This window comes from Balaenoptera acutorostrata, chromosome 4, assembly GCF_949987535.1.
Source record: "Balaenoptera acutorostrata chromosome 4, mBalAcu1.1, whole genome shotgun sequence".
In the NCBI taxonomy this organism is placed as follows: Eukaryota; Metazoa; Chordata; class Mammalia; order Artiodactyla; family Balaenopteridae; genus Balaenoptera; species Balaenoptera acutorostrata.
The window spans coordinates 140,201,983-140,217,938 of record NC_080067.1 but is presented as its reverse complement, the minus strand read 5'-3'; the positions used below and the strand labels follow the sequence as shown (position 1 = coordinate 140,217,938).

The 15,956-nt window shown below is 41.8% G+C and overlaps 1 pseudogene; it reads right to left on the bottom strand.

Annotated features, from left to right (window-relative positions):
• Nucleotides 1-14,665: 14,665 nt before the first annotated feature.
• On the bottom strand, nt 14,666-15,040 carry LOC102997234 (60S ribosomal protein L31-like; annotated as a pseudogene).
• Nucleotides 15,041-15,956: the final 916 nt, after the last annotated feature.

Here is a 15,956-nt window from a genome sequence, read left to right as displayed (position 1 = left end):
ACCTCTGTTTTAAGTTTAATGGTAGGCTTTTGGGGTTGAACTGGGGATCCGCTGACACTGTCATTTGAGGGGGAATTGTCTGTCAGGAGCAGAAAAATGAACCTGGGAGTAATGGGACCTAGAGGGGTTGTTTCTTAAACTTTCCTTTCTCTTAAGTGCAGGACAATTTTTCTTCCAATGTCTGGATTTCTTACAGTATCTGCAACTGTCTGGAAGAGCTCTGAGTGGGCATGGAGTTGCTCTTAGAATCATGCTTTTGTTTTTCTAAAGATTCCAGTTGCAAAGCAATAACTCTTGCTTTTAACTGTTTTTCCCCCCTGGCATTCCTGCAAACTATTTTCAAAGAATTGAGCTACAGCTTCCATTATTAGCTTAGCGGTTGCCCAGACCAACTGACCACACTATTTTGAATCTGTTTTTAATAACAGGGAGAAAATTTCCCACTAAAGCAGATATGAAGAGATTCCTGTGTTCTTGGGGCTTCTGGGTTCAGTGCGGTGTGTCTTTGAAAAGTTTGTATAAAACGTTCAACAAAAGCTTTTGGATGTTCCCCATTCTTCTGAGTGTATAATTTGACTTTAGACCAATTAATCTGGGGGGGAAGACTTCTACTATTGCTTGAACAGCAGGCTTATAGGGCCTACTCATGTGTTCTGCCCTATAGTTCTTCCTCCTTCTGACAAATGACAAAACAGATAGAGACAAAGAAAAACAGTGACCATCTGGGAGGACAGAATCAATAAAAAGCAAGAGTACTCATTTACCAAATGCCAGAGGCTCTATGTCACAAGGAACTAGCTCCAAAACTAATCTCCTGCTAATCTAAATAGAGAGAGAGAGAAAAGGGACTCCCACCACTTTCCCTTCAACCAGACCCTGCAGGCAGAGATCTGGGAGGCTGACGTGATAAGAAATCTTAGCTTCTGCTGGCCTTTGTCAGGTGTCTCAGGATCTCTCAGCTGTAGCAGCCTTGGGGTGGCAAGGGTCTGGCCAGTCTCCTGGCTGGCTTACCAACTGTCAGGGAGGAGGGAATTTCCCCCTCCCCTCCCTTCTTGAGTTCTTGCAGCTGGACTAATAATAAAATTGACACTAGACAGATTAACAGGAGGAAAGAAACAAATTTTAACTTGTATATATGGAGTTCTCATAGAAATGGGCCCTAAGAAGTGGCCAAAGCTGGCAGCTTTTATACTTTTTTGATAAAGAAATAATAAATTTGTGAGGAATTGTCAGGACAAAGAAACTTAGTTTTGGGTGCTTAATTAGTGAAGAATCTAAACAAAGTTCGGGGGACTTCCCTGGTAGTCCAGTGGTTAAGACTCTGTGCTCCCAATACAGGGGTCCTGGGTTCGATCCCTGGTCAGGGAATTAGATCCTGCATGCCTCAACTAAGAGCCTGCATGCTGCAACTAAGACCTGGCACAGCCAAATAAATAAATAAATATTAAACAGAGTTTGGGTTTGGGGTAGTAAATTAAAGAAGTAACAAAGTTGGTTTATATAGGCTTCTTGGGCCTGAATTCCCTATCTCTTGTGATAAGGGTGTCCTACTTCCAGATGCAAGGGAGTGCACCTTTCACATGGAAGATTTATTTCCTGCTTTCAGGGGGACAGAGGAGGGTCCGTTTTCTTCTTGCATCCACTGCTTCTCAAACAACTTCAATTCAAAATAATCAACATGCCATCAGCATATTTTGGGGTGACCCTCCCTGAACCCCAACACCAGAATCTGGCACAAGGTGTTCAATAAATATTGGCTAATTTTTCCCCTGGCCATTATGGTTATTGTATTTTCTATTTCAGAAAGGCTCAGGGGGAAGATCTAGGTCTGCTATTCTGAAGGATCATGTGACCCCAAAACCAAAACTTTCTTGTCTAACCTCAACTGGGCTGACATTTAAAACCTTCTGCACTCACTGCAAATCTCGGCCCCACCACTTCTCATTTTCAACAGATGTCCCACTCAACTCCTACTTTCTTGGAAAATTCAAGCAACCACAGATCAGACTTTAGTTTCTCACCACCAAAATCTCACATGCATCTGAACTTGCAGCTCTTCTTTCCTTTTCTTTCTTTCTTTCTTCTTTTTTTAAACCCTTTTTAAGTTGAGAGGTTTAATTTTGAAATTGAAGACTATGGAGAATATATAAATGGATTTCTTTAAAAGGAGAAATAACCTGATCCAATTTTCCAGTAGAAACACTCTGGCAGCAGTGTGGAGAGTGAGTTAGAGAGAACAGTGGGAGACTGAAAGATTTCTTAAAATATGGTTGCGGTTAGGCCAGGATAAAAGGGATGGCCTTTAAGGTAAGATTGGAGTCATGGATAAGGTAAGGAGCTAGTGAATACTAGGGAGCAGCGTCTATCTTTTGCTAATTAGTTGTGGAAGAGGTTGTAGTTGAGGATGATGGAAGAAATTTTCACATGTTGAGATATGGGGAAGTCATTCTGGCTTAACTTTATGCTAACTAGAACAGCCTGTTTTGTGGCTTATTAAACATGCATTGTACATCTGCTTTAACCATTAAAGAAAAGAATGCATTTAAAACTCAAAATGGAGTAGCTGTAGTTCAACCATTCAAAATGGAACTGGGTGGCCATTGTGGATGTGGTTTCAAACATGTTCCTGCAATACTGAGAACTTGAATTTTCTGAACTGTATCAGACTCAAGGACACCAACAGCCATTCTCAAAACAATATCTGTTAGCGGCTGCCAGCTGCAACCTTCTGGTCTCAAGGTAACTATGCAACCATTTCAGACCCCAACCAATCCTTGCTTCACAAACACCCTTACTTCTTGCCAGTTCCAATTATAATTCTTGAAAAATTTATATAATTTTGTGGGTTTTGCTTTTATAAGCCTCCCCTTTTTTGTAGTCCAGCGGAACAGAATTCAAGTGCTTCTTGAATCTGTGTCTCCCAGGCAATAGTCCTCAGTTTGGCTCAAATAAAATTATTTTCTATTCCAGTTATAGACTGTTTATTGATTATTTCTGTCAACAAGGATAACTCCTAGGTTTCCACATCGAAGAATGACTTGACGGTGAGCCCATCATCAAGACAGAAAATAGAAGAGGAATGAAGAGTAGGGTGGAAAAGACAATGAGTTTATGTTGAGACACATTACCTGCTTTAGCAGGTAAATGTTGCATGTAGAGGTCTGAGTTGGAAAAATAGATTTGGTAGTCATCAGCTTTATATTTTATTAAATGAATCCATGCATGCATATGAGGTCCCTAAGAGGGAAAGTGTATGGAATGAGAATGATAGAGAACTGAGGAACACAGGCATATAAATTCAGGAAGGAAAAGAAGAATCTACAAATGGGTCCCAGAATAGCCATCCAGAGAAAAAAGGGAAACCAAGGGAGTGACACAGCCTTTCTTTCTTTTTCTTTCTTATTTATTAATTTTTTAAAAATTGCAGTTTAGTTGATGTACAATATTATATGTTTCAGGGGTACAACATAGTGATTTACAATTTTTAAAAAAATTTTATTGGAGTAGAGGTGATTTACAACGTTGTGTTAGTTTCAGGTCAGTTATACATATACATATATTCATTCTTTTTCATTTCTTTTCTCATGTAGGTTATCACAGAATACTGAGTAGAGTTCCCTGTGCTATACAGTAGGTCCTTGTTGGTTATCTATCTTATATATAAGAGTGTGCATATGTTAACCCAAGCTCCTGATTTATCCCTCTACACCACGTTTCCCCTTTGGTAACCATAAATTTGTTTTTTACACCTGCGACTCTGTTTTGTAAGTAAGTTCATTTGTACCATATTTTTAGGTTCCACATATAAGAAATATCATACGATATTTGTCTTTCTCTGTCTGACTTACTTCACTCAGTATGACAATCTCTACATCCATCCATGTTGCTGCAAATGGCATTATTTCATTCCTTTTTATGGCTGAGTAATATTCCATTGTATATATGTACCACATCTTCTTTATCCATTCCTCTGTTAATGGACATTTTGGTTGCTTCCATGTCTTGGCTTTTGTAAATAGTGCTGCAATGAACATTGGGGGTGCATGTATCTTTTCTAATTATGATTTTCTCTAGATAGATGCCCAGGAGTAGGATTGCTAGATCATATGGTAGTTCTATTTTTAGTTTTTTAAGGAACCTCCATACTGTTCTCTATGGTGGCTGTATCCATTTACATTCCCACCAGCAGTGTAGGAGGGTTCCCTCTTCTCCACATCCTCTCCAGTATTTATTGTTTGTAGGCTTTTTTTTGGCTGTGCCATGTGGCTTGCGGGAATTCCCCACCAGGGATCCAACCTGTGCCGCACAGAGCGCTAACCACTGGTTTGCCAGAGAATTCCCTGTAGACTTTTTGATGATGGCCATTCTGACCAGTGTGAGGTGATACATCACTGTAGTTTTGATTTGCATTTCTCTGATAATTAGTGAGGTTGAACATCTTTTCATGTGCTTTTTGGCCATCTGTATGTCTTCGTTGGAGAAATGTCTATTTAGATCTTCTACCCACTTTTTGACTGGGTTGTTTGTTTTTTTGACATAGTGATTCACAATTTTCAAATGTTATACTCCATTTATAGTTCTTATAAAATATTAGCTATATTCCCTGTACTGTACAATATACTCTTGTAGCTTATTTATTTTATACATAGCAGTTTGTACCTCTTAATCCCTTACCCCTTTCTTGCCCCTCCTCCCTTCTCTCTCCCCACTGGTAACCACTAGTTTGTCCTCTATACCTGTGAGTCTGTTTCTTTTTTGTTATATTCACTAGTTTGTTGTGTGTTTTAGATTCCACATTAAAGTGATATCATACAGTATTTGTCTTTCTCTGACTTATTTTACTAAGCATAATACCCTCCAAGTCTATCCATGTTGTTGCAAATGGCAAAATTTAATTCTTTTTAATGGCTGATTAGTATTCCATTGAATATATATACCACATCATTCCCTGTTCCCTTGTTCTCAGGGTCTCATGATTTCACACTCATTTGCTGTTCCTTCTGTCTCTCTGGCCATTCTCAAGCTCCATCGCAAACCCACACCACTGCTTTTTACTTAATATTGGTGTCCCTCACTGTTTTGTCCTAACCCCTCTTTTTACTCATTTTAAGCAATCTCCCCTCATGGCCTCTTCCCCTCCATGAGTTCATTGGCTATCATTTATCCCGGTGGCTCCCAAAATTGTCTTCAACTTAGATCTCTCTTCTGATATCCAGATTTTATACCCTGTTATTCTGCCCTGTGAAATCTAGCTGCTTCAGCCTTCATGGATTCCTAGTTCCATCTACTCAACCCACAGGGCTCTGGGTTCCTCCTCTCTGTGCTGATTCCTGGCAGTTCTCTCCAGAAAGTCAGCCTGGGCAATCACAGAACTTATCTCGGTTGTTTCTCTTCTCTCAAGGATCGCTGTCCTGAGCTGTGTATTGATATAGATCCAGAACCAGGAGTCCCATCATTGTACTGCTTTTCAGATACTTTCTCCTCTCCATTTTCTCTGTTCTCTTCTTATTAGTAGGAAGTTTTACTTTCTTCATTGACCCTTGATGTCTCTTAATCTGTTCACTCTTGTTTTTTTATCCCTTTGTACTTTTGTCCTTGGTTTCGGAGGACTTACTTGACTTCCAATGAAATTTTTATTTCTGCAATTGTGTGTTTAATTTTCAAAAGCACTTTATTATTCTGATTTGTTTAAAAAGTAGCACCCTGTTCTTGTTTTATGGATCCACCAACACCTCAAATCTTTCAGAACTTGGGTTTTGGTGACCTTCTTTTCTGTTCCAGTAGTCTGTTTCTCCAAGAGTCAATTTGCTCTGTTTGCTTAGCTTTGTCTTTCTCTTTCATGCTGCTAGTTTTTCTCATTGTCTAGTAGTCTTTGGGCATCTATTTATTTAAAAGGTCAAAGGTTGGTTTTTTTCTTTCAAAAAGCACAAAACATGATTCTTGAGCATTATAACTGATGTCTTATTTAGTAGAATAAGTTGTGTCTGGGTTAGAGGTAATAAAACGTTATGAACCCACAACAATAGGCTCTTCTCAGTACAACTGCTGAGACCACAGAATTGTGAAAGTGAGTCATAAGGGAGGCCGTTGAGAGCCATGTGTACCCACCTGTTTTTTATTTTGTTTTGATCATTTGCAAAGCTTATTTGCTGCTTCAGGAATAAACCAAAATAAAACTCCATCCTAAGCAGGGACTGAGTCCTCATTTTCCAATCCTAGAATCAGGATCAGACATTATTGTCTGGCCTTGCATATACCAACGCTATTGGTGATCCATGACCCTTAGGATTCCCTTTACTTGTCTGTGTACATCAGCCAGCATCTGCTAATGGCAAGCACCTATACCTTTGTTGGATGCAGGCTAGAAGTTTCTTGGGAATGATGTGTGGTGGTATATATACCCCACTTCCCCTACTCCTTGGCTAGGGTACTTCTGAGGAATGTGCTCTGCATCATTTTCCCCAGCTTCTCCATGGGATTAAGATTTACTTTGATAGCTGGTTTATTGGAAGTCTTCCTTTTCCTGTATCATCTTCCCTCTGCTCTTGTCTGTGCACCTTCCAGGAGAACTACATGCTCTCAATCATCACCTCAGGATCTTCTTCTGGAGGGAATCCAATTAAGATAGATTGTAATGTGAGCCAAAAGCTGACACCCTTCCCATTTCTACTTCTACCAAAAGCCCCACTCTTCTCTCTCCAAAAGTCCATTAAGAGAGTCTGGTGAGGAGGGACAGATTTCTACTCTTGCGCTTCCTAGAATGTATTTGCCCCTGCTAATGGCAGGAAGAATGCAGGTACCCAGAATGTGGCAGATATGTCTCTAAAGACTGTTAAACCACAAAGAACACAAACCTGCCAGATGGGTTGGAGGATAGACCTCAGCTGTCATAAAGAATCTCTTCTGCTCTTGTTGGTGTTTCACGTCCATTCATCTCCACCACCATAGGGTACTTTTTGACTCCTGCAAAATAAGAAGTCACAATAATACAGAAATCTGCAAATTTTGTAATAAATTAACCATTTATGTATCATTTAAGGGAGTGGTCCTCAAACTTCTGTGTGCATCAGAATCACCCAAGGGCTTGTTAAAACACAGATTTAAATACAGGTCTCACCCCTAGTGTTTGTGATCCAGTAGGTCGGGGGCGGCACCAGAGAGTTTGCATTTCTGATACGTTTGCAGGTGATTGCTGCTGTCCAGAGAACACACTTTGAAAATCATTGCTTTAAGGAATTTTGATGTTCTTCCCATCCTAGCTTAGATGATTATATTTCTTAGTCTCTGTTCCTTTCACGGAATCTTCTAACACAATTTATGTAGTTTTCCATGTGATTGTATTGTATCTACAGGACTCAAAGTTTCATATTAGTGATGATAGGATATTCAGAATTTTCTTCTATATCAGGCTAGTATATTTCACAAGCAGTTCTTTTATCCCAGTAAAATATTAACCTACTTCATTGAATTTTAAATGCAATCAGCAATCTCATTATTTTCAGGTGTAACAATTAATATATCCAAATATATTGCAAAAGCAGTTCAGTTTCTGTCAAAAGTCACAAGGTTTCCAATTTTTCGGGACACTTTTTTACCTGCATAAAGTGATAGGCTTTGAAGGAAAAGCTTTGATCTCTCTCTTAAGTCTGATGCATTTGCATTGTGCTTCTCAGAATAAAGAACCAAGTCCCCTAAGGAGTTTGTGGATTGCAGTGTTTCTGGAAGGTGGAAAATTGATGCCAGAATGGGGCGGAGAGAAGAAAGGAAAGACCTCAGCTGAGAGGCCATGGCAGGTGTGGCCAGCAAACAGGAGGGCCACCAGCAGAGCTTAACTGTGCATGGTGGAGACCCAGAGGGTCAAGGCAGGTTGGAGAGGATGAGAAAGAGAGCAGGGGCAAGGCAGCTCTGAGGGGCGAGGAGCAGGTGCTGGAGAGAAAAGGGGTGGGGAGCCAAAAGCACTCCCCGAGTTGGAAGCAGCAAAGGCGTAGCTGCTTGTTAATGCCTACAATGTGTCTTAAGCAGAAATTGTCTCTGAAGGACCTTAATCAGAAAACATGTTACAATTTTCTATAATAAGAAACCCTGTAACGTTCAATTGCTCCATCGAAGAGCAAGATACGAAAAAGGTTAGAGGCTGTTTTATATGAAACATCATTAACCAGGAGGGTCAAAGGTTTTCTGGCTTACACCACACAATGCCATCTTGCGTGTTGCCTTTATGACAAACCTTCTCCTCAGGTTTATTGAGTTAAGATGAAAAAAAAAAAAGAAATAAGGCTTTGTGGAGAAATGTAATGTATTTGATGACAAATGCATAAGGTATGTTTGTTTTTGGAAATGGTATTTGCTTCGAACACTGTAAATAAACACACTAATGATACTTAACCCACCGCTGTAATCTGTGTCCAAAGCAACTGACCAACCAAACCAGTGTTGTGTTATTTCAATTCATCACTGCGGTGGAGGTTCTTTTGTTAGTCAGAAAGCACTAGATTCCCATCTTAGCTCTATCTTTACAGACATGCTCCAAAAAACATTGCCTGAAACTACCCAGATATTCATCAACGGATGAATGAACAAATGCTGTGTGTGTGTGTGTGTGTGTGTGTATGAATATTATTCAGCCATAAAAAGACATGAGGTACTGAAACATGCTATAATGTACATGAACCTCTAAAACTTCATGCTAAGTGAAAGAAGCCAGACATAAAAGGGCATATATTGTATAACTCCATTTATATGAGCTCTACCCAGAATAAGTAAATACATAGAGACAGAAAGCAGATTGGTGGTTGCCAGGGATGGGGAAGGGGGAATGGGGAGTGATTGCTTAATGGGTGTGGGTGATGAAAATGGTTTGGAATTTGATATGGGTGGTGATGGCATACCATTGTGAATGTACTAAACGGCACTGAAATGTACACTTTAACAAGGTTAATTTTATGTTATGTGAATTTCACCTCAGTTCGGGGGGGGGGGGGGGAAGTAAAACATTGCGTGTGGCGCATTAGATTCAACTATAATGTGAAGCTTGTCCTTCCACAGCAGGCACTCAACTTCCCTCTCCCAGAGCCCCTGAGGTTGAGTTTCTCAGATGCTTCTTCCAGCAGCACCTCTAAGCTCAATAGAGAAGGGATGTCTGACTCATGTAATAGGAACCCCAATGCAAGGCAGACTCCTAGGATAAAAACAGGAGCACAGGGTCATGGGAAGGAGAGAGAAAGCAATGAGGGGGTAGAATTTCTGCCATAAATTCTGCATTTTAGAATGAATGAGAAATAATCAACGTGAACGTGCTTAAATTTCCACATGGGGAAAAAGATGCTGTACAAGTCCTAGTGATGGGTACAGATATAATTTAACTACAAATGGAAGAGTTTAAGAAAGTTTACATGTGCTGATTCCAAATTGTGTACCTATCACATCTAAGAATCCAAAAGACGGGAAGCAACCAGTCAAGGGACACAGAAGACCTCAGCTCTGGGTCTGAGTCTGCCACTCATTTACTGGCCGACCCTGGGCATGCATTCATTCATTCATGCATGCATCCAACAAATAGATCTTGAGCACCTGTTAGGTGCTAGGTACTGTTCTAAGGGCTGGGGATCCAGCATTGAACAAGACACACAAAGTCTCTGCCCTCATGGAGCCTATAGTCTAGTGTGGATACAGACAACTCTGTGAACAAGTATTTGTTGAACTGAATTGAAATAATGTAAGGTCAAGTAATGATACATGCTATGAAAAAGAACAAAGCAGGACAAGAGACAGTGAGAAGGAAGGTCTTTCCCAAGGGGAGACATTGCAGCAGAAATGCAATGACATGAAGAGGGGGCTGTGTAAACAGAGAGCATTCAGGGCATAAAGAAGAACACATATGAAGGCTCTGAGACATACATGTGCTCGGCATGTCACAGGCATAGCAAGGAGGATGGAAGAGCTGGAGTGTGGAGAGGGAGGGGTGCGGAGGAAAGGAGCCAGGGAAGTAGTCTGTAGAACCTGCAGGCTCCGGGAAGGGTTTGGGCTTTATTCCGAGTGAATGGAAACCATTATACAGATTTTAGCAGAGGAATGAACTTATGACTCAAAAGGCTCCCTCTGGCTGCTGTATAAAGATTCAGGTATAGGATGGGGGGCTAGAGAGGAAGTAAAGAAACCTGTTGAGAAGGTCTTATAGTAATCCAGGTGATTGGTGAGGGAGGCCTGGTTGGGGTAGAAGCAATGGTGGTAGGGAGAAGTGCTGCACATTGAATCTATTTTGAAGGTAAATGATACATGTCTTGGTGATGGATTTTATTTTGGGGTGAGAGAGAACTAGAGGAGGAAAGGATGACTCCAAGATTTTGGCCATGTCCTTGAGTCTGTAAGCCTTTGGTTCTTCATATATAAAGTGAGGGGGATTCGACTAGGCAATGTCTAAGGCTCCTTCCAGCACCGAGAGTCCAAGACTCTAAGAGAACACTGGATAATACACAGTAATGGAAGGACCAAACCTCAGTTTACTCATCTGTAAAACGCACCCATCTGAGGCCGGTGGTGAGGAGGAAGTGAGGTCATACGTAACACTAGCTTACACTGAGGGTCAAATAATTACTAGCTTCTTTCCTTCTTTTGAAGAGCGAGCGTATCTAGCTGTGCCAGGTTCCTGAAGCCTCTGGGAAAGGGGTTCCAAACTAAGGGTGAGTTTTATAAAACAAACCAAGTATTTGGCATGCAGAGTGTCACTTAAAACTGATGAGAACTTATGTCCACACGAATACCTGCCTACGAATGTGTATAGCATCTTTATTCATAATTGCCAAAATTTGAAGCAATCAAGACGTCCTTCATTAGGTGAATGGATAAATAAACTGTGGTACATCTATACAATGGAATATTATTATTAGTGCTAATGAGCTATTAAGCTATGAGAAGACATGGAGAAAACAAATGCATGTTACTAAGTGAGAGAAGCCAATCTGAAAAGGCTACATACTGTGTGATTCTGACTATATGATATACTGGAAAAGGCAACATTACGGAGACAATTTTAGATCAGTGGTTGCAGGGGTGAGAGAGGAGGAATGGATGAATTGGTGAAGCACTGGGGATTCTTAGGGCAGTGAAACTATGTGTGATACTATAATGGTGCATACCTGTCATTATACATTTGTTCAAACCCGTAGAATGTACAACACCAAGAGTAAGCCCTTTGGTTAATAACTATGGGTGAATATTGGTTCATTGATTGCAACAAATGCACCATACTGGTGTGGGATGTTGATGGTGGGGAAGGCTGTGTGTGGTTGCGGGGGAGGGAACTCTGTATTCTCACTCAATTTTGCTGTGAACCTAAAACTGCTCTAAAAAAAAAGTCCATTAGTTTTTCAAAAATGCAAATTACCTTTGGGCAGAGCTTCATGGGCCCAACTACGCCATGTGATCTCAGCCCTATGGGCACATGACCCCTGCTCTTCAGCTTGGGAATCTCCCAAACTTATTTAGACCAGTGACCCTGAGTCCTTTTGAGACTTGTTTTTCAGTTTGTGCAACTGAATGGTTTTTAGTATATTCATAGAGTTGTGGAGCCATCACTACTACCTAATTCCAGAACATTTTCCTCTCTCCCCTAGAAAACCCCATACCCTTTGGCAATTATCCTCCATTTCCCCCTGCAACTTCCAGCCCTAGGCAGTCACTAATCTACTTTCTGCCTCTATGGATTTGCCTGTTCTGGACATTTCATATAAATGGAATCATACAAATGTGGTCTTTTGTGACTGGCCTCTTTCACTTAGCATAATGCTTTTTTTTTTGGTTTGTTATAATTGTTTTTTATTAGTTCTTTTTTTTAACATCTTTATTGGAGTATAATTGCTTTACAATGGTGTGTTAGTTTCTCCTTTATAACAAAGTGAATCAGCTGTACATAGACATATATCCCCATATCTCTTCCCATGCTTTAAGGTCCATCTGTCTTGTAGCCTGTATCAGTACCTCGTTTCTTTTTATGGCCAACTAATATTCCATTGTATGCATATACCACATTTTATTTTCCATTCATGTGTTGATGGATATATGGGGTTGTATCTACTGTTTGGCAGTTATGAATAACAGTTCTATGAACATTCGTGTACAAGTTTTTGAATGGGCACATGTTTTCATTTCTCTTTGGTATATACCTAAGGTGGAATTGCTGGGTCATATGGTAATTCTGTCTAGGGAACTGCCAGACTGCTTTCTGAAGTAGCTGCATCATTTTATAATCCTAACAGCAGAGAAGAGGAGTTCTGATTTCTCCACATCTTTACCAACACTTGTTATTATCTGTCTTTTAAATTATGGCCACCCTATTGGTTGTGAAGTGGTATCTCACTGTGGTTTGAATTGTATTTCTCTGATGGTTAATAATATTGAGCAACTTTTCATGTACATCTTGTCCAACTGTGTGTCTTCTTTGGAGGAATGTCTATTCAGATTCTTTGCCCATTTTCTTTTTTTTTTTAGAGCAGCAGCTTTTAAAATTACTTACTTAATCAATTAATTAATTAGGCTGTGTCCGGTCTTAGTTGCGGCAGGCGGGATCTTTCGTTGTGGAGCACGAGCTCTTCACTGCAGCACGCGGGCTTCTCTCTAGCTGTGGAGTGCGGGCTCCAGAGCGCACGGGCCCAGTAGTTGTGGTGCGTGGGCTTAGCTGCCCTGAGGCATGTGGGACTTAGTTCCCTAACCGGGGATCACACCTGTGTCCCCTGCATTGGATGGCGGATTCTTAAGCACTGGACCACTAGGGAAGTCCCGCTCTTTGCCCATTTTTAAATTGGATTATTTGTCTTTTTACTCCCTTTGAGGCTCTTGAAAGCCCCAGTTCTTCTACCCACAACAATACAAATAAGACCTCAGGTTAAGAAACTCTGGGCTCTGGAACCAGACTCTGGGGCCGACCCAAGACAGAATCAATAGGTGAACTTGGGAAAGGAGATTTGCAAGGTCACCTGGCACTTACCTCCCTCCTGGCTCATAATGACATTGCACTTACCCCATTAAAAACTTTTAATGTCCAAGGGTTTTTGTACACTGATAGGAACCCACATTAAATTATTTGGTTTTTTTTTAACAGTTAACAATTATCTAAATGTTCACATTCTGCTTAGACAATTATTATATCAAAAAACATGAATTTTACAAATTAGAGTTCCCCAAACATTTTAACAGTGATCTCAATCAGTTAAACTGTTCCAAATGAAAACTTGATGAAAATTATAAGCCAAATTATGGGCTAGTTTAAAATGCTTTAAACAGCTTAATAATCTGACACACATGAAAGCAATGATTACAAAATTGTCAATATAAAGCTATCAAAACTTTTGTTTGGCAAAAATGCCACTGTCGTGGATCTAAATTTGCTTCCATTATCTCTGTTCTTAATTTTACTTTCTCTTTTTCATATTGCTTCCCTGGGATGCTGGAGCCCTCCATCTGCCCCTCCAGATCCGCTCTGCTCCTTGTCTGCCCTGGGAGACACTTTGTATAAAATGCATCAACGGAGCCCTTTACCTTCTGACTCTGGTTGGGTTCTGCCAGTGGGAGACATCAGCCTGAGATTGGAGGGTGGGGGACACTGAGGTGGGATCCCTTCCTGGAGGGTTTGTGGGTTGGCCATAGACCCTGCTGCTAATCTTTACTCTCTCTGGGGTCATGGTTCCTCCCATTTCCCTCCAGGCCTAGAGCTAGTAGTGGGATAAGAATCAGTCTGCCAATGCAGGGGACACAGGTTCGATCCCTGGTCTGGGAAGATCCCACATGCCTCGGAGCAACTAAGCCCGTGCGCCACAACTACTGGGCCTGCGCTCTAGAGCCCGCGAGCCACAACTACTGAAGCCCGTGTGCCTAGAGCCCGTGCTCCACAACAAGAGAAGCCACCACAATGAGAAGCCCGCGCACCGCAACGAAGAGTAGCCCCCGCTCGCCACAACTAGAGAAAGCCTGCGCACAGCAACAAAGACCCAATGCAGCCAAAAAACAAACAAACACAAAACTATTCCCACTATTGCTAGCCTTATGCTACTGTACTCTTCCTTGATGGTTTCCCTTACCCCTGCCCACCCCGCTATAAATGGTCCCTTCATACTACACTCTTCAATCGCTCTATTGGAATGTTCCATCTCTTTCCTGCTAGATCCCTGACTGATAGATCAGATTACAATTTCCTTTGCCTGACCTGGAGAATCCGAGTGACCTTCACTAATCTGTTAGGATGACCAATACAGCTGATCAGTTGAAAGCTCAGAACCAGGAACAGGAGACTTGGATCTGCTATCCAAGGGATTCTGTCCAGGCAGAATAAGTTCTTTATCTTTTTTGGATAGGCTTTGTTCATTGCATGAGACCCTGCCCAGGTTATTGGCTCTAAACAGTCAGTTTCGCTTGGATTTTTTTTTATGTCCTCAGTCTTGTAATTCTTGCAAAATTATGCTGTTTGAAGGTCTTATCTTGAAAGGGGAGGCTGACAAAAGACAATGTCTAATTATGTAAGTGTTTATGATGCAATCAATATAAGCCATTTTGCAACCACTTGTTCTAAGAAGGACCTGGTTTGGGTTGACTAATTATGCTCAATTCAGTGAACTGAGACAATGATTTTTTTTTTTTTCCTGGCAGTTCTATAACTTTATTGGACAATCAGCAGTTAGTTCTCATCTACATTAACTGCCTGTAGATTTTTGAAAGTGGTGACAGGTACATAGGTAACCAACGTATAGCGCTTGTTTGGTGAATCTTCATCTTCATTCCGTTTTCTGGACAACCGCACACGGATACGGTATGGGACATTCCTTATTCCTTTGGCTCAGACAGCTTTGTTGAGCCTGGTGTCAATGCATACATCTGGAGTTCCCATCTCCTTCATGGCAAATTTCCGGACTTATTCGAGTGCCCGAGGGGCACGCTTCTTGAAACCCACTTCATGGCTGTGCTTGTGAATGTTGGTGGTGTATTCTCTGGTCACCACCTCGTTGATGGCGGACCGGCCCTTCTTCTCGCCATCCTTCTTTGCGGGAGCCATCCTGCCCGGCCAGGATTGGAAGGGAAGCAAGACAATGACTTTTATTTCTCAGTAACCATTAAGACTTACAATAATGAGGCCTCTACCTCTGTGTCTGCTCAGGACCTCAGGGGCACCCAAGGCCTCCAGGGCAGTGAGTACAGTCAAGATAATGGGGCCTTTCAGGGCAGCCCACTTGGGGCAATTTCACGTTTTCAGTAGAACAACCTTAGCAATTCCCCATCAGCTGGTGCTGCCCCAGGAGCAGGAAGAGAAAAAAGCGATGATTCCGCACTTGAGGACTTTCTGATACAAATTGTAATCTCTGAGTGGGTGTAGCTGGAGTTTTACTGCTTGTATTTTGCCAGCCAGTTTGGTGTTTTGAATTTCCCTGCCTGTGGGCCTTGGCTGCTCAACTGGGTGCATCTAAGTCGTTTTTGGACACACTTTCTGACACTGGCTGAACCCTTTTCTCCCGGGACTGCTGTGGAAACTAGAAACACAGCAACAGGTCAACATCACTCCCCGGGAGGGCTCTTCTTCCAGCCCTTTCCCCATCTAACAGAGCTATTTGCCCATCGCCGAGCTGGGCACTTTGCAGATATTCTGCCGCTGATTTTCAAATAGGCTCTCAACACTGCCCAGTTAGCCCTCTCCTTTGTCGGGTGAGCTCACTTTCTCATGGCCCTGGAGGACCGTTTCACGTCCACTCATTTATCCCCCAAACCCCTCTCTTCCCTCCTTTAGCTGATGATCTTCATTGGGAAAATAGGAGACACCAGACTTCCTGAACTTCCCTCCCGCATCCCTCACCCACGGCTGGCTAGCCTGCCTGCGCTGCCCCACGCTCTCTTCTCTCTGTCCTCCTGCCAGAGGCCAGGGCCAGGGCTCCGGGTCCTGCCACCGCTTTCATGTCCTTTCCAAGGGCAGCAGTCCT